The sequence below is a fragment of the Bombus pyrosoma genome, linkage group LG7 (assembly GCF_014825855.1).
Source record: "Bombus pyrosoma isolate SC7728 linkage group LG7, ASM1482585v1, whole genome shotgun sequence".
NCBI classification, from domain to species: Eukaryota; Metazoa; Arthropoda; class Insecta; order Hymenoptera; family Apidae; genus Bombus; species Bombus pyrosoma.
Window position 1 is genome coordinate 14,335,245 of NC_057776.1, and position 19,883 is coordinate 14,355,127.

General features: G+C 33.7%; 1 protein-coding gene across 3 annotated transcripts in view; it reads left to right on the top strand.

Moving 5' to 3' along the window:
• LOC122569141 (class A basic helix-loop-helix protein 15-like) overlaps nt 1-19,883 on the top strand; it is a 257,562-nt gene that overhangs the window by 104,077 nt on the left and 133,602 nt on the right. For all 3 annotated transcript variants that reach the window (XM_043729712.1, XM_043729711.1, XM_043729710.1), the window contains one exon: nt 4,936-5,035. The gene's annotated coding sequence lies outside the window, so the exon portion shown is untranslated. The remainder of the gene's footprint in view (nt 1-4,935; nt 5,036-19,883) is intronic.

Here is a 19,883-nt window from a genome sequence, read left to right on the forward strand (position 1 = left end):
ATAAAGTCGCCGATTTGCCACCTGTTCGCTGCCATACTGGACACACTGAAAAGGTGGTTAGTGGAACTTGCTTTGATGTAGTTGCTGTTGGGATTCTTGATTAGGTTACTCGCTTGTTCCTTGATAACTTGTGATCGAAAGAATAGGAAGAATACAGAATATGGTTAAATGAGTTTAGGATTAACGCTTTAGCCCTTTGCCTTTTACGGCTGAGTTTAATTCGTGACGTGGATTATACGGTTGTAATTCGACAAGGGTGAGTTATCTTTATGAGAGAATCTAGTTTGAAAAACTTGGATATTTCTAGGTGTAAATTTTAAGACCAATTTCGAAGCTTGGAAAATATTAAATACAAATTTTGTCCATACAAAGTTTAACACTTCGTATTTGATACAATGTTATAACTAGATTGTGCATAACTGTGAATGCACATAATACGCAAAAATATGTAAAATATTCAAAATACAGTAGTCATTATTATTAAAGTAATACTATATAACGTTTTATTAAGTACAAAATTTATTTGGAACAGAATAACTATTTTATATATGAGATAATAACTTGAAATATTCACGAACAGCGCTCTATTCTCTTGTACACCTGAAACAGGAATAAATTTGTTTTATTGCACATTCATTTATTCAACACATACGCGATACGCTCGTCTCGTGGCGTTTTCCTTTTGTCTTCTTCTCTTTCATTCCTCGCTCGTACAATACAGATGTACATACATCTGTTTTCTAACAATTATATCTTTTATCGAGGGTTCCATTAATTCGAATTACGTTAGTGGAAGTATGAATCTGCATAAATATTTGCGGTCTAGTTACAACAACAGATACTTAGTAATTACATCAAAGCGACTAAATTAAATAGTCACTAAACAAAATCTTGTAACAAGATATTAAGTAATTGTTCTAGATAATTTGACGAAAATTTAGTGTGATGTTTGAATAGAGAGAATTATCAGTTTACAGTCCTCAAACTTAGCTACCGATTGATTCATACGTTGAAGGTTTCCGGTTGAAAATTCAAAAATTCAAGCAGTATATCTTATGTGGAATATATGAATACGTTGAGAATATATGTCAAGAATACAATGAAACGTAATATAAATTTTAAAGGAAATGTGATACGACACAGAGCATGGTTATGTTGAAAATAAAAGGTATAATACAACTCGAAATAAATAATACAGCATGCGATTAAACGTTGAATTTTTATTATGCACATAGAACTATTATTCACACACATTTCCTACTCTTGGCTCGTTCTATTCTGACAATTACAATTTGAAAGGAAATATAGTCTTATCACGATAAATTCTCAATTGACACGACCATCTATCTGTAGAGATTTAAGAAGACATTTATTAAACCATAGATGAATGCAATCATTTATTTGCCATCTGCTCTTCGGATAATATATTGTAAAAAGGGCAGTAGAGCTTCCTCGAATGCACGATGATACCAAAATGACATTACCAAGAAATGTGAAAGATTATATTTAAAGAAAACATATGACATGGTAGGCGTCAGATCCAGGAAGATGCACAAAGACTTGATTGTTTTCTATTTCTTTTCTCTTCGAACTGTTCTCACAATCTACGACGAGAAACGGTAAATGAATTATCTGAATTTTGTAATTCTTTAATTCTGGAATCTCAGCTACCACCGTTTATTTTTACTAACAATAAATGTACGTACAAAAACGGACAAATTAACGGAACAATATCGGAAAAAAGATAGCGAGCTAAATAGTTCTTCGATATTAGAATTACCAACGATAAACGTATAGCGAACTATATACACATTTCTATTAAAATAACCATGATAATTGGCCTACAAGAAAAATTGTTTATATTTTTCACCGAATATCGCATCGTGAAAAATCTACATTAATATAAATTTGCTTGATCTTTACGAAGACTTACAATCTAATTAATAAATTTTTACAACGAATTAGAAACCATGTCAGTTTAGACGTTTTAAATAGTTTCTGCTCTAAGGAACATCGAATCAATGAAATCATGCCTGACGGAATATTTCTTAAAAATTAAGTCAGTGCGCTCAGCATCCCTTATCAAATTCATCATCGACTTGTCCTCAAAGAATGAACACGTCCAAGTTGGGCGTTGCACCTCCGAAAAACTTGATCCGTGAAAAACAATTCGGCTCAGTCTGGACGCGTTCCGCATGAAGAGACCGTAAATTATCCACGAATCGAGGCGAGATTTATGCCTTTCGATTCTGGCCCGTTAAACGTGTCCTGTTAAAGCGCGAAAGAGCGTACCGATGACGGTAACCTACCGACAGAGATTATATCCACGACGACAGGGCGAAGCGGAAGATTTATGGCCAGCTTTTTATCCAATAGGATATGGGTGCTTGGAAAAACGATCCGCTCGATGTGTTTCACGTCGAAAGAGGTGTGGATTATTTCCGCGCGGACAGGTTGCAATGAGATTTACACAGCTGCTCTCTGCCCTTCATTCAATAATACTACCGAACGCGTATCCTCGAGATTCTCGAATAAATCGAGTTGAAAATAATTCCCTGAGACTAAGTGGATCGTGTTAAGATTAAGGTGACGGCGGCACGGTGCCCTTGAGTGGATCGGTCAGTATCGGCGAAGGATTAAAAAGGCTGAAACCGCGAACGATTTTCGGGTGTCAAATATAATTTCGTCGCTATAACAGGTTCGAGTAAAAATTCGCACCACGACCGGTTTGCTTTTTCGTCGAGCGGTGCTCGGTTAGAAAGTTATCCTGCAAATGGTTTAATTACTAAATGCCGCGTGCTAAATCAATCGCAGAAATGATTTATCGCACGATTTTCCTCGCGTTTTAACGTCACGTTGAGTCACGTCGGCGTTTTCGAAACGGTGAACTGATTTTCACGTAGATATAAGGATAATTTTCAGTGGAATTTAACGAAGATTATGGCGCTTGCAAGGATACCGACTGACTGAAACGTGGAATTTTTCAAGTTGATTAGTTTTGCGAGGGAAACGTTCTGCTGTTTTTCATAGCAAGTTGTTTTTGATATTGATGAACTTCACATTTTTTAGAAAAGTTGTTAATCGTTTAGAATCGAATGCATATTCTGTGATAAGCAATGCTCTTAGACCATCGATGATTGTAAATAACAAAAGGTTTGAAAGGTACAAACGTATGTACGTGGTGAAAGTCTAAGGAGTAGGTACTTCCTCTTAAAAATATTATGCAAATTGTATATTGTAATATGAAAACATTAATACTGTGACCTTTAAATCCATAAATGTAATCTTTTTTAAGTAACTCACCCATTAAGAAGTTGAAGCGCAAGTTGTTGAAAGTTATACCTGTGTGGGTACAAGCGAAGGCGTTTGTTTCTATTCTCGTTAATAGAGTACTCTGAAGAATAATTCACGAATGAAGTTTGAAATATGAAAATTCTATGAATAATATTAAAAAGTAAAATTTCAAGATGATCTCCCTTGAATTAATTAATGAATTCTAATTTAAAAAATGAATTAATAATTAATGAATTATAATTGCTCGGTATTACTTCGTGATACATATATTTAACTATATAATAAACTATTGAAAATTATTTTATACAATTCTATCTTTCAGTGTATTATATGTATATCTTATCTTTGTAGAAGTTACAACGTTTAATAATAATGTCAGGTATTAAATAATAATGTTCATGAAAAATTAAAACTAAGCTACTTGGTGTTATTTTAAATATAAAAAATTGTAAATTCTATAGACTGTATAATTGTTAGAATAGATTCATTTAATTGAAACTAACCGATCATCGTATTTACTCATTTACGTAATATGTAAATTTTATTCTTAATCTGGTTCCAAGGTCCGAAATACACGATATCGTTGCAGCAAACAGTTTACACGCTTGGAATAAAACAAAGTACATATTTTACCGATATGCCTGCTTGCAATACTTTGCAAACGTGCAAAATATATTTTACCGTAAATCTGTTGTCGTGAGAACCAAGAAATAATTTAAAAACGAACCGTGAAAAACACTTTACCTTTTTGATGGTATCGCTCATACGAATTCCATGCGTTGTTTATGCACTGTTCCTTTCGTTTGATACACAATTTGTTTTCGCATTGCCGTGAGCAGACATAAATAAAACAAAAAACCAGATCGTAATGTGTACATAAAAGAAATATATGCGCTCTTTTGTATGCAAGTGTAATTGATTTTTATGCAATTATCCTTATTCCATAGTCATTTTTTGCATATTATGCACCTACATATGTGACCACATATAATGGCTCGTAAAAATATTTGAACATTTACCATAGAAAATTTGTATATATATATATATATTGTTTCTGTTTTATTATTATTTAAAGTTTACAGTAACTGCCAGGATTATTAGCGAACTACATTTTTGTACAAATGAAATACACACATGTATATTCTCGTTTTTTTGCCAGAGACATTAGTAGTTACTCTTTATTAAAGTCATTAGTAGTCTAATGAAATTTTCAAATATTTTCTATAACACATAGACGATATTCATAAAGGAATTCTGCGTGTGTTCGAATATTTTCATGTATATACGTAAAACTGATTTATTTGCTACAAATAATCAAATTATGTTTCGTAAGGAAAATATTTTTAATCAGTCGTATATAAATGACTGTGGCTTGTTAATTTGGAAAATTGTGAACTAAACAAACCCTGATATTTATTCCTTTCGACTATTTGTTCTTCGATACTGAATTAGTCGGATTAGTATACGATTAGGCGAGTAAGGTTAAATCATTTTCATGGAAATGTTTTCAACGATGAATAAATACGTCAATAAAATTATTAATATACATTAATGTCGGTTGTAAAGTATTACATACAGATATTAAAGTTTTTAAAAGTAATTGAAGTGACTATGCAATGAAAGTGTCTGTTTATTGTGTAGGTGGTGAAAGAATTCCTGCAACGTACAAAGGAAGAAGATGTGGCAGCAATTCCGGAGAACATTCCTGCAATAATGTGACAGATCGTAGAATTCATCGACGGTGAGTAGAATTTTACTCTCAGTTTTGCTGAAGATACAATGAGAATGATTATTGTTCGTATAAATTGCGTGTAAAATATACACGTGTGTGTGTATGGTTATTGTTTTTGAATTTATTATGTTAAATTATGTCGAGTTAATGGATTACACTCTGTGTGTGGATTATTAGTCATTTACAATGATAGTAAAAAAACAATCACAGTGACAAACCATGATGAGTAGATGTAATATGAATTATTACTAAGAACGAATTGAGATCTAATTTTTTCTAATACTCAAAAATATGTTAAATAGTAAAATAAATAGAATTTTATTTTAATATTGGTAAAACGATCGGTTCCGCGATATCCAACGACTTTTCGTTATCTCCTAACGATAACAATAAATTACCTACTTGAAATCCTATTTTATCTTATTCAATTTTTTATTAAATTGTTCGAAATAAAATAGAATACGAATAAGGCAAGTGAAGGTCCTCAACGAGTATTCTAAACTAAAAGAAGCGCCAAAGAGATAGGATTTCATATATATTGTTCCGATAAACAGTATAATATAACGATTTAGTATTTTATTAAAAACTTCAGTTCCGGTCCATTTGTTTTAACGTCTGATAACAATTTACGCGCTTCTTTAATTTTATCCGAATCGTATTACGTTGTCCGAGAAGTTTCTTTTGTTTTATGAGGAAATAATAGACGCACAACGTTTTTTGTTTTATATTATTTTGTCGAATTACGTACGATCCATTTTGTGCTGTTGAGATAAACACTGCGACATTTCACAAATTTGGTTTCACGTTGTAAAAAACATCTTTTGGAAAGAAAGACACTTTTCGGACAACCTAATATTAACATTTACCGTATCTACCAATAATTCGAATACTAACGAAGCTTCACTTTCTTGTTAAACTATGTATCGTTTATAAAAATCCCCGGATCATTCTATAATAAAATGGGTTTATTTATGTTCTTGTTATATTAATTATAAACACGTATCGCCGCCCAGTCTTTTAACTGTTGCAGCTTTATTTTTCGAAAAAGGGTAATTAGACGATGTCATCGGTATCCATTAAGTAAAACGGTAAAACCATTAAGAATTAATATGATGCTATGCAGAATTTTGAGACAAAACTTCTCAATCAACCTACTATTCCATTTCTCTATCCCACATTTTTCATTTCTATCAAACTATTTTCGTCGTGGTCGTACGTGGACGAACGTTCTTTTACGTTAGTTCAGAAGATTCTTAATGCACCTATTGAATCCACCAATAATTCAAATAGTTGCGTTATATCTGAAACCACGTGCAACTCATACAGACGTTCAAATTGTATCATAAACATTCGTATAGAATTCTGTCGATAGAATTGTCCAATCCACGTGTTACATCTCCTACGTACTCTACGTGTTATCCAATTTTTTTCATCGTGTTTCTACGCTTTTCGTTGGACACAAACGTTTTATCGTTCCCCAGGCAACCTAGACGAGCAATCAACGAGATATGGAAACTGTTCGTATCGCGTTGAATCTTGATGGTATCGTTATCGATTGGCCGCTATTAACTCGGAACGACGACTGACCGATAGAATGCACTTAACGCCTCGCGTGAAAAGTGAAAGAGCTTTGGGGCGGCCGTGACTTTTAGCCGCGCAGCTGCTCGAAACGACAGCGATCACGATGACAATGTTTTCATTAGCGTGTTAGCCATATCTCCTTGTCGAGCCGCGATCTTGTCAGCAGGATATAATTCAAAGTTGGAAAGATGTGTAATTTATGACGTAGATCGTCGTATCTAAAGCAGAGAGAAGAGACAAGAATATTGAGCACATGACGTTTCGCTGTAAATCGTTGCATGTGAATACCGCGTCGTCCAGAACGCTGATTATTAAACTAACTAATTAACCAGATTACCAAACTGCAGATTTTTACGCCTGTTTGTTCAAATTATTGTCTAAAATCAAATGGAAATTATTTGAAGCAGTTTAGAGAGACAATTAGAGGTTTGTTGCACTTATTAAAAGATTATATATTTTATATATTTTTATATATTTTTCAATACTTTACATATATATATATATATATATATATATATATATATATATTCTGTATAGTTTTAGTATTATTATTATTATTTCATTTGCTCCGCACGTAAATGCATAAAAATCTATTAATTATATAAAATCTTGCTGATTACTAAATGACATAAGTAAAGACTACGGATGATGAATTCAAAGATTTGTTAACAAAAGTAAGAAATAATAATGTTTCCGTGATATGTTCTTTCTTTTTCTTCTTTTTTTATTGAAATGCAAACCACGACAATTTCAGGATTTTAAATAGGCAATTTCCCACTTGTAGGTAACGAATTAATTTACATATTGATATACAATAAATTAATATTACGTGGTGATAATTGAAAAAAAGCAGAATACGTAGGGGAAATGATTTTGTGGCTTTATGAAGATAACGTTAATCAAATTTGTGTAGATTAAAAGCGTATAAGTTAATAGATATGATCCGGTGTAGTAGGTGAATTAGTCGAACAGTAATTAAGGTATTTAATGGAAATACTGATTAACGAAATGAACGAAATTATTATAACGTAACGTGGAATTTAATATCAAATTTTCTCAATTTACTACGAATAATAGGATTCTCTATCATCAGAATTCTTATTTAGTGTAATAGTATTATGTTGTTATGTTTCACATTGCCAGTATGTTTCTATCACGACAATAAAATCATTAATTGAACGAAGTTATGGCACAAAAATGTTATTCTCATTTATAACAGGAATTCAAAATTTGTATACTTGGAGAAAATCGTAACATTGAACATGACTTAAAGAATAAATTGCACGCTGTTTCATCTTGTGTTTCATCACGTTTTTCATTTGTCACGATTCTTCTGGCAATAATCTCCACGTCGTATTTTCAATTCTACTGTATCTACGTATTGCATTTATTTCAGAATTATTTTCATACGCGTTTCTCTCATATTTACAAGTTAAATCTCAATGGTATATTCTCACGATTTTGCGCGTCCGACGTTCGAAGCGAGAAAGCGCACGTATTACGATCACGAGAATTCGTGATTCGCGTTTAACAGAAGGAAAGTCAACGAAACTGCTGGCAAAAAGAAGATCGAAAGCTTACAGCATCGGAATCTCGCACGGGGACGTGCGAAACAATCGTAAAAGATGTATGAAACAAGCTTCTTGCATTGAAATAGAATGTGCTTTCCTCTTATTAATCAATTTTAAAATATATATCCAATTTAAAATGAAATTTCATCGAAGAGAAAAGCTTTGGTAGAAGAATTGAATTGATTATTGTTTTATTTAATATTCTAAGCAGCTTTAAATATCACGGAATATTGAAAAAGATTAGAATTTTTACATGAAAACTGATTTCTAATATATTAAATCATATTAGTTTAATTGAAAAGGAGAGATTTTTTATATAAAAGTTCTAGATCTGTAGATTTTGAAATTGTTTGGAACGATGTGAACACACAACTGTGAGAGAAGCAGAGGAAGGTTTCCTTTTGCCAGAAACTGCATAAAATCTGATAAAATATTTTCAAGTTTTAACTACGTACCGTGTGAAATCAACGCAAACTGTATATGCCGTGTGCACGTGTGCCATAAACGCTTCGCTATGTTTACAGTATGTACTCGATTCTTGAGATATTATTTGTTTAGTAATTCAAAAGCACGAATCAATGTATATTTGATAAAATAATATTTTTATCAAACATCTGGAGTTTTTATTTCATGGAATAAAAACTTTAACATCAGACTAATAAAATTAATTAGTCAACAAACTAAGACAGACAACGATAGGCTATTTACTATTTAGATTATTTTATATAATTTATTCATTCAAATGTCTCTGCGCATCCGAGTAAAATTATCAATAAAATTTTTTCAAATAAATAAAATCGAAAAGTATCGAAGAAAAGTCAAGCTATGGATAGACAAAAGCATTGTGAAAAATCCTTTGAAAAATTTCATAAAATTTATTAAATGTGCAGAATCTGGAAAATTAATGTATAAACCTTTGAAAAATCTGTAAATTATCTCCTTGATATGAACTTTGATATAAATCCCTAAAAATATCCAAATCTTATCTATCTTTTTAAAAATGAAATACTTCAATATTTCGATAATAAATACTTTAATATTTATATGTCGGATTATCGTTAGAACTGAGGGCGCGTAACAATTCTTCATTTGAATTAGCCATCGTTTTGTACAACAGAGATTACATTTACAGGTATAAATATGACTTTTTACAAAGTTTGACGAATAACCATGGCGTTATCGCACAAATAATAGACTGATGACAATTTTCCTCTCTTTACGATTGCGTTCGTTTGTTATATACTGGTTAGAGGAATCGAGAAAGTTCCAATCGCCGTTGCTAGGCAGTTTCTGCTTGGAGTTTGATTATTAATACAACGTGTGTCCCATTATATTGACACCTCCGAGGCAAAATCACACGTGGCTAGGCCCGTTCTCGAGGCCGTATGCCGCCACAATCACATTTCTAGGGAGAACCATACAACCTCTCCACACCTCCGTCAGGTAAAACGTCCATCTCGTAACCGTGGCTACGTTCGGCGACCAGTTGTGCCACCTCGAGCCCAATCCCACTATCACAAATCTCGAACAGATACAATCGGATCGAATGACAACAATTGCTTAATCACGGCTGTGATAGAATCTAGGCTAAAGTATTAGAGGATTTTCGCAAAATTCCAAAGGAAAGGCTCCGATGTCCTTTCATCTTCGACATATATATATATAATAGTATTTCAATAATATTTTATATAAATTAACGTCTGGAATCGCGCAGAACGTACTACACTTCTAATGAATATGAAATGAATTTATGTAAACTAATAAGGTAGTGCATTTTATCGAATTTCGCACAGCCGAGAAAACGCAATAAATTTCGCCAAGTAGATTCGAATGAACAACCTTCTTCCTACAACATATCTATGTATATTGGTATTACGCGTGTTTTCGTTGGCTAGGAATTTTATTGCTTAAATATTCTGGCTTGAAACACACTAATGAACAGCCGTTTGCTCGCGTAATGACGCAATTGAAGTGTTCGTGGTATATTCAAATAGCGAAATAAACCGTGGAAATCATTTAATCGTGGAAACATTAAAGAATCTTACTAACGTTTACGCGGACGTAAGTGTTTTTGCATTACCTCTCATACCAACCGTCATTTTTTCTCTTAATTCGTTTAAACTTTGTGAATATTGGATTTTTGCAACAATTGCTTCGGTTTGATAGAGATTTGGATTAAGTCGATTACTTAATAATTCGATAATTATTTTTATTTGCATTAATTGGAGTGAAAGCGAAGCTTTGTAGCAAAATGTTAGAAACTCGTGTAAATATCTCTACTTCGTGCAACACGATATTCCTTTACGTGTAACGTGAAGGATGTTATGGAAATGTGGTAAATTTTTGCTTTATATCCACGTTATAACAAAATAACGAATATAAAGATGTATAATTTTCTATCCTATATCGATAACAGGTAGACTGCAAATATTTATGCAAATTTACACTTTTACGAATATTATTACATAAAAGAGACGCGAATGCGGATTTATTTTACTCTACAATTAATACTTCACAATGATATTGGATATTTTGCATATCCGTGGACACGATACATACTTTCGCATCCTTAAATTGTCCATAAATACACAAATATCCGCAGCCTAATAATATATAATAATAATAATAATAAATTACTACTTTTCTAAAATGTTACTCCGCAAGTTTATATTTTTTAACAACGATAACAATATTGTGAAAAATTGTCAAAATCGAAATATTCCCCGATCGAGAAGGAATTCGCTATCAACATGAAAATCGACCAACGACCCAGCCAATCAAAACAGAGAAAGATTACTTACTGGTAAAATATACCTATTAACATTGCGGACGTCTATGCTTAATAATTACACAGAGATACACGAGTTTCATTCACTCTGGAGTATAATTTTTACTGTCATCAACCACGAAACTCTCTATCGGATGCAACATGAAGACGAAACACGTCCATTTACCGATCGTGATTCGAGTTAATTAAGCGCACGCGATCGTAATATCCTTTCGAAATGAAGCAGTGGATCGGATTGTCGGCGCGGAATCCTAAACGGGATCGACGAAATGAACGTGACGTTAATGTCGGTCAATTAATCGTTATTAATAAGGTGTTCGATTAAAATATCGTCAGACGATTGAGACCGCTCGGAAATGTAACGATAATTATAATGGATCGAGGGTAACCAGTGGAATAAAAAGAAAAACATAAAAAAAAGTGGTAGACATGAAACGGCCGGCAATGGAGAGGAATCCGCCCTCGCCCGGAGCGCAATTTCTCCCAACCGATTCAGGTCGAAGCCTCGAGAGCAAAGAAGAGTGGCGAAAAGAGAGAAGCCACTCTCCATGGGACCAGACCGGAGTCTCCGTGGAACAAGAAGAAAAAGAAGAAAGAAAGATCGAGTGGATTGGAAGAGGATGAGAAGAGCGAGGTGAGGAGAAATAGCTGAAGGTGGAGAAGGAGGCGACGAAAGGGAAACGTGGAAAAATAATTGGTACGATAAACGGATAGGGCATGCGACGATAGGAATTTCAGAAGCTCAGATGAAATTGTTCGTAAGGTGAGAAAAATTGATGGATCAATTGAGTTAGGAGGTCGCAGAGATTGAAGACGGAGGAAGAGAATGGCGAGAAGGTATCGAAGAATTGGGATAGGAGAGAGGTTCTATGATCGGAAAAATACAGTTAGAAAGAGGTTTTGGAGATTTTAAAACGAAAGATAAAAAAGAGAAAAGTAATTGATTTTTATCAAGAAACTCTATTGGAATTTAGACTGGACGATTGACTTTTAAAATTTCACGTTCGTCTAAGGTCGATGTACTATATTCATTGCTGGAATGCGGATACTTTATGGAAATTCAAATCTTTCTGTATACTTTGGATATTTTATATGTTTTCGCACTTTTATATATCTTGTACGTTCTTTCATACTTTTTACCATTATGCATGAATGCTATAAATGGCATATAAATGGCATTCTCCTACGTGAAATTTTATAGAAACATTAAACGATTACCATGACGCATTGATAAATATTGTCAGGAGCAAAGTACAGTGGATTTCTAGAAAGAATGACACGTGTCAAACTTAACAGTCAAATACAAAAGCTTTTATCTTTCTTACAAGAGACAGTGACAAAATATCATGTTGCAAATCTGAGGGATATTTAATGGAATCGAAATTAAAAATATGAAATATTGAAAGCCCATCGAGATAATAAGAAAAAACAGACGAAATCCAACAAATCGAGCCATCAATTTAAACGCGAAACCGAGCTTCTTCCACAAAATATAACAACATGCAACAGCGATAAAAAAGGGAAAAGATTCTTCACACGCAAAACGAAGGGAACGAAAGAATCGTTGGAGCAACAACAACGTTAACACGTAAAGATCCAAGGAAAACGAGCCGCGGCATAAGGTATAAATGTACGAGGAAAGACGAACGAACGTAGAAGAAACGAAGAAGAAGAAACGAGATAGATGGCCCGATGAAAAATGAAGCAAACGATGGCTGATTACGAGAAGAGCCCACCGTGTGCCGATCCTGCACGCGTATATATCTTCATTTCGCAACGATCCTTGGTATGGTTACTCGATATACGAGGCAATAGCGGCGCATAAAATGCGACTGCCTCGACCGGTGCATGCAACGAAGATTTACATTGGCTTCGAATACCCTCGATGCTCGTTGCCATAGGCCCATTTTTTTCCTTTTCTCCTCTCATTTCGTACTCTTTTCTGGGGCTTCTTGCGCCTACGAAACGCGTCCTCTCGAATACCTTTGCTTCTCCTCCTCCGTCGTCAGCCACGGAACCGATCCAGACATCTTTCAAACGTCTTCTTGATCTATATGCTCGCCGTTAGATTCCCGGAGCAGAGCAATATCAGGTCGAACCTTCACCGAGATGTTCTTTTGTAACCGAGAAACGTGGCGAGGAACAAAATGAGAGAGACAGAGAAAGAGAGAAAGAGAGGAAGAGGGAAAGAGAGAAAGGGAGAAAGAGATATGTGTAACAGCGGTTGGCAGAGACTTCGTCTATTTCACAGGTGAACGCGATCTCGCGCGATTTATAACCGCCATTTTAGATATAATCCCGTTTAGTGCGTGGATTCGCTCCATTTTGTGACGCTCTACTTGGTTACTGTTCTCCTCCTCGTTCACTTTTTTCCTCCATTTTGGTCTGGCTTTTTTTTTCCTTGATTTACTGGAGACAGGTTAACGGATCGAGGTTTGATCGAACAACGGATTTTGTTTCTTTCGACGCTGAATGGACCCTTACGAAAACACGTGCGGGAGAGTTGTTTTTAAGAGAGAGTCGTTTTAATGATGAATTATATCGAACATATAGCGAACATATATCGAAAAATAGCCTCGATTGTTTTTAACAAGATGTATTTTAATTCTATTCTACCTTAGTTAGTCGTGTTCTGCTTTACTTCCTTTCGAAAATATGCGCGGCATATAGCTACGATTCCTTTTTAAGAAAACTAAAGATTACGTTGTACATACGATAGCGAGCATATTCATGTCAGCGTCTCTAACTCAATAGTTTTTGACAGACGTACTTTAGTTTGAAAATTACTGCAATTATATATAAAATATAAAATCTTGTAATCATCGTAGCTATTATTAGGTCGTCCGAAAAGTTTCTTTCGTTCTATAAGATGAGAATAGATGAACAACAATTTCTGTTTTATATTATTTTATTGAATTAAGTATGATCCATTTCGTTATATTTCTATTATTATATTTATGCATAATTCAATAAACTAATATGAAACAAAAAACATAGTGCGTCTATTATCTCCTTATAAGACGAAAGAAACTTTTCGGACAATCTAATATATACGTATGGTAGAATATTATGACGTAATTAAGTTCATTTTCAGAAGCTAATATGTAACAATCAAGCTGACTTTTGTAAATACTGTTGCTGTGAATCTAAAGAATTATTTTGCTACTCGACAGACCCTTCATGTTCAGATCCTTTAATTTCGGAACGATGAGTCAAATTAGAAAGGTTTGTCTAAACTGGTCGAAAGGCTTTTACTTATATAATAATATATGCGTATAGCAAATAGTAAAATTGATTGTAATCATGTGCTTTGATAGGTAATTTAAATGTATAATCTGCCATATAATACTATAAAAGACAGTAAATACAAATTACTATTACCATAAATTTATTTCCATTTTCGCCAATGTAAATATATTTTTTAATGATTTTGATTTATTTGAATAATTGAAATAACTTAAGTATTTGTATAATTTAGGTTAAAGTAACAAACTTGATTTTACGTGCGATTACGTTTAAACGTATTGAATTTATTACTACTCTCTACCACGGTTGAGAAAGTTTAATGGCTTGAATTTAGTTTGGAATATTCTGCTAGAGCGAACATGGTAGAGCTATTCAAAGTATTCTACCAAGTTAAAGTGGATCGGGTGTATGAAACCGTTCGTCAAATAACTCTGTGTCTAACTCAATTTCGAATCGAATTTCATGTTTCTAGAAAAATGTTTAGAAACGTCACTTTTTTCCGAGTAAATATCATATCTCAAGGCAGCAAGTCTTCAAACTTAGATAAAAATAATTTAATGCTCACGTAACTAAAAGCCACTCAACGAGACTTTCGTGTGTTTAAAAGATTTTCGTATAATTGGAAGATTATTTCAAAAAGCATATTACGTAAAAAAGATAAGAATAAGAAAGTAAAAGGGGGGACAAGGTCCCATTACGTTTACATTGATGAACTTTCGTGCATTTACCTGCAAGTACACAGCAATATTGAAGACATTTGTTAATTAAGAAGTTAATACTTATTGACCTTCTTAAGCAATTAAATGGCGTAAAGAAAACTTAACACCGTATCTTAAGTAATGTTGCTTGCAAGATATAATTATCGAAGATTTTTATTGTATTTTACGCTAGCCGTTTTTACTTGTAGCTAACTGCTTAGGCTCTGATTCCATCGTACAATCTATTTCATAATTGCGTCTCTTAATTAAGGAAAATTCTAATTAATTGATCGACTCTTCGACCTTTCCTTGCTGTTCGACAAATGTAGGTGCGCGATTATATATTTAAACTGTTTGATCATTGAATCATGATGAAATCATGTTGGCATTTAATCGACTTGTTGTGCTAATTGTAAACGACTTTTGTTGAAAATGCGTGTTTCATTGAAAAATGTATATTGCGTCTTATTAAATATATTATTGTTATTACATTTTATTTATTATTCAAGATTTTCATTGCTTGAAATTCGGTTCGTCAAAAAACATTCCATTACTTGCCAAACGAATTATTAATCACATCAATAAAATCTTTTTAAAATAATTCACGTGATGAATACCAATGACGCTTTCATTTCTGAAATTCACATAGACAAAGTCGACAAAGTTGATGGTAGATATAACGAGTCCACGCTCAATGATTAGATTAGATAATCGCTGAAACAAATAAATCGACAGACTGCAAACAGAGCAGAAGTCTGCCGAGTTAATTCGTGACTTAATCTCCGTAATAGTTGTTTGATTAGAAGTATAGATTTTTGTTGCAACCAGAACACGATACATCGCTTTAAAGAGGAAAAGAATGCTATCGAGCTGATAAAGAAGTTCCAGTCCGGTAAATCGCGTTAGTTCCTACTCTAGAAGTATTCCATTAAAACTAGAATTTGTGTTATCAGATAAATATCTGTAGAACAAACATTCGTTCCTTTCACTCTTATTTAAGAATATTATTTACCATGTTGTTACGACTTAAATAAAACCAGATTTACATATTTGCTGTAAGAGTCAGATATGGTATAAGAGTGACACAACCAGGAAGAGGAAATTCGAAGTAGGAAATTATTAATTAAACTTAATTACCTAACAATGAAAAGCCTTTTATCTTGTTTATAATTTAGTTAATCATCCTTTGGAGAGTCTCTAATAAAATTTTGTTTATGTATAACGCTTTCTACGAGCAAGGGGAGGAATTCAAACAACTTTCCATTGAATTATTACATTGTTCCTGTTAAATAGGCAGTTTAATGTAATACAATGTACTTAAAAGTAGTACAAGTAGTACTAGTTGCAGCTTTTTTTTCAAAACTGAAGTGAATGGAAAAGAAACACATAAGATGTATACCTATATAAGTAGCTATTACGTAGCTGTGTCACCATAAAACACGCACCTCAGGACTACTGCGCGGAATGTGATAATAAGTACAAAGAAAAAATTAAAAATTCTCAACAGCGTGCAGTCATTTCTTGGAAAGAAAATGCCTCTTAAAAAGTCCTTAAACGTCTTAAAACAAGTAGGCATGCCCATTAAGTAGAAAAATCAGCGAAACTCGTCAATCAGCAATACGCTTAACCTGGTATCCTTTCAGGAAATATGACATTAAATAAGTAACTAAGAAAGAAGAAAATTATGATACTTCCTTGTCATTAAATATCTCGCTTTTAAAGTTAACGCGATGTATCAAAATCATTTTTAAGATGTGTCGTTTCTCTCGACAAATTAACGATATAAAGAGACACAGCTCATTTCATACGACGAAAATCAGGCAACACAGTTGCGTTGGTATATTTTCCATTAAACGAAAAGAAGGAAAGAAGCACTGCTCTCACAGTATTACGTAATATCTAGTAACGCGAGTCTCGATATGCAAAAGGGAGTGGAATTTAAATATAAAAGGACGTTCCACGTTATCTCCTTACAATGGACAACGAGAACAAAGGGGAAAGAGTTAAAACGAAGCGTAGCTCTCCCCCATCCATGCTTTTATTCCGTAGAAATCGTGTCGTGTGTCGTGTCTCGACCCTCTCGCGGCCAGTATCGAATTAAATCCTTGTAAATACATTAGTCCTTTGGATCGTGAGCGTGTGATAGCCGCGTTGTAGAAAAAATAGTGTTACGCGTAAAAATCGATACCGCGATTTCATGGCAGACAGCGGTCGAAATCGACTAGGTAATCCTAGACAGTGCAAGGTGAGCATTACGTCTCCATCGGTTAAGCAACAGGCCGCCTACTGTAATTTCAAGATCCCTAATCGTCTGTAGCCGTCTAGAAGAAACATTAATCCTGTCGCGTATTAATGATCTCCCGATAGCTGCGATTTATTAAGATCTCTAACCCCCTCCTATTCCTGGCACCGGTCTCCAAGGAATATTGTAATATTTCGCGTACTTTTCTTCCAACTATCGAATCACGTAGAACGAACACACACGTCGAATCTGGGAATTTACTGGGAATTACTCGTGTCAATACGATAGTTTATTGGAGTCAGGGAAATGGTTATATGGAAAAGATTCAAAAATTTGTACTTGTATGATGTTACTTTTTCACTTTTTCATAGGAAACTAATTCGAAGATTTTATGTATTTCTATTTAGATTAGAATTCTATATGTATAATCATTGAATTGAAATATGTGCGAATTAAATTTGTAATTCTATATCATTTTCTTAAGTCGAGATAATTCGAAATCACAGGATTAGGATAAAGAGCTTGAAAATGAAAATTTCCCTCGTTGGTATATTGCTTTTTTATGATTTATTTTTTACGATATTCGATGTTTTATTTACAAACGAAAAAGTATTTTGTATTTGCAAGTTATTATACGATATTCCAATACGTTATTAATAGAATTACGTTATATTAATAACATTCTATAAAAAATATTAAATTTTTGTATTTTACAAGACATATTGATAAAGATATCGCTAACAGATAGATCAGATTATAACAATGAACAGTAAGAGTGAAAAGATAAATAGATAAATAAACGGAGGAATAGTGAGCGAGAAGAAGTAAAGGAAGCTGTTCCTTTAGTTTTTACAATGAAGTATAATAACTAACTCGACTTTCGGCTTGGTGCGAGGCAAGGGTAACACGTGGACGGGGTGCTCGGTAGAAAAAGTGAAGTGTGAGGGGAAAAAGGAAAGGAAAGCGCGAAGTAACACGAAGAGAGGAAAGATAAAGTGCAAACACACGAGGAGGAAAGAAGGAAAGATGAAAGGAAGAGAAACAAGGGAGATTTACAAATAACTAACTCGAATGTAGAAAACAGAATTATCGTTAGAACTTCCTTCAGAATATATTACTATCACGCTTTTGCTCATTAAAGAAATCGCAGACATAAAAATATCACGGACGATAACATTCTCAAGAAGATAAACTGGAATAAGAAATTTAAAATGAAAATGTAGTTCTAAAACTTCGTTACTTAATTCGACTTCCTATAACTCAACACGTGTATCACGAACTACATACATATATAACAATATAACATCTGCTAGGAGAAAGTTTAGAAACTCTGAAGATGACATTGTCCAGATCATCAAATCTTTTCATTTCTAAAGATCAACTCTCTCTCCCTCTCTCTCTCTCTTTTTCTGTGGACTTAAGGCTACCTCGTTTAATAACCTCCTCGATGAGATAAAATTAATGTTAACTCGTACGTTATGAATAACGTCATACTTGTACACGTAATCAAGCAACCTGGCCAATGTACATACGCGTCTAAGTTCGAATCAATCTAAAAGTCACACCAGACATTTTGCGAAATATATTTATTCGAACGAGACGTTTTTCTTAGTCTAACCGGTAGACGTATATTATGATTTCTAAGAGACAGATGGGAAGAAAAAGCGTTCAACGACGAAGATTTACGAGGTATCGATCGACTACCGATGTTTCTCGATTCACTTTCCTGTTTTCTCGCGGGACAGTCTAAATGAAACCGGCATGGAGAGGCGGCCGCGCGAAATCGATCGCGAGATTTCATCAACGGAGCTTTCCAGCTCGCGTTACACCGCCTAGAAAAAAATGCCAGTCCGCAAGTATCACGATTCGATTCACGGTGGATCTGTGATCCGTTTAATCGAGATCAACGACCTCGTCGATGGTCGATTTGTTGGAGATATCTCGCCGAGGCTCTACCTTGTCTTGCTTCTTTCTCTTACGGCTGTATATTTTTTCTAATATGGCAGCTCACGAAGGTCTTTGAACATTTATGATAGAAAACATTTACGCGCATGTACGTCGTGTGTGGTTTATAAGACGTTTCGAAATTTCATTGGCACTGCGACCAGGTATTGCTGTTACAATTATATTGGCAAAATTTGAAAACAATCTGAAAATGTATAGAGAAATGATAAGATATTTATTGCAATGAAATATTTAATAAAAGGTTAGTAGGTTTTCTGCACGGATGGCCACGTTAAGCGTATAATAAGCATTGAATATTGTCCATTTGAATATCGAGGTTTATTAGTATGAATGGATGATTTAAAATACCTTGCAGCTTCGATATACATTTATTTTTAGATTTGTTTCAAGCTTTACTAATACAATCATAATAGTGGGATCTCATTATGGCGCCAATGAAATTTCAAAATGTTTCCTATAACATATATTTGCACAAAAGGTTTCTGCAAATGTTGGAACATTTTCATGAGTTGCTATACGTTTCGAAATCTCTTTCCGCTTTACTTTCTTTATCTTTTCGCTACGATTCTCTTAAAATTGAAGGCCACTTCGGTATATAAAACGAAGACAGATCTTACAAATAATATAAATACACACAACTTGAATATTTGACTACTTTAAATAATTGATTATAGGGCACCATATGTATATAAATAGAATTTATTACCTTCAAGTACTTTAAAATACAGATCAGATGATGAACAGTGATGAACCCAGTAAATAATAA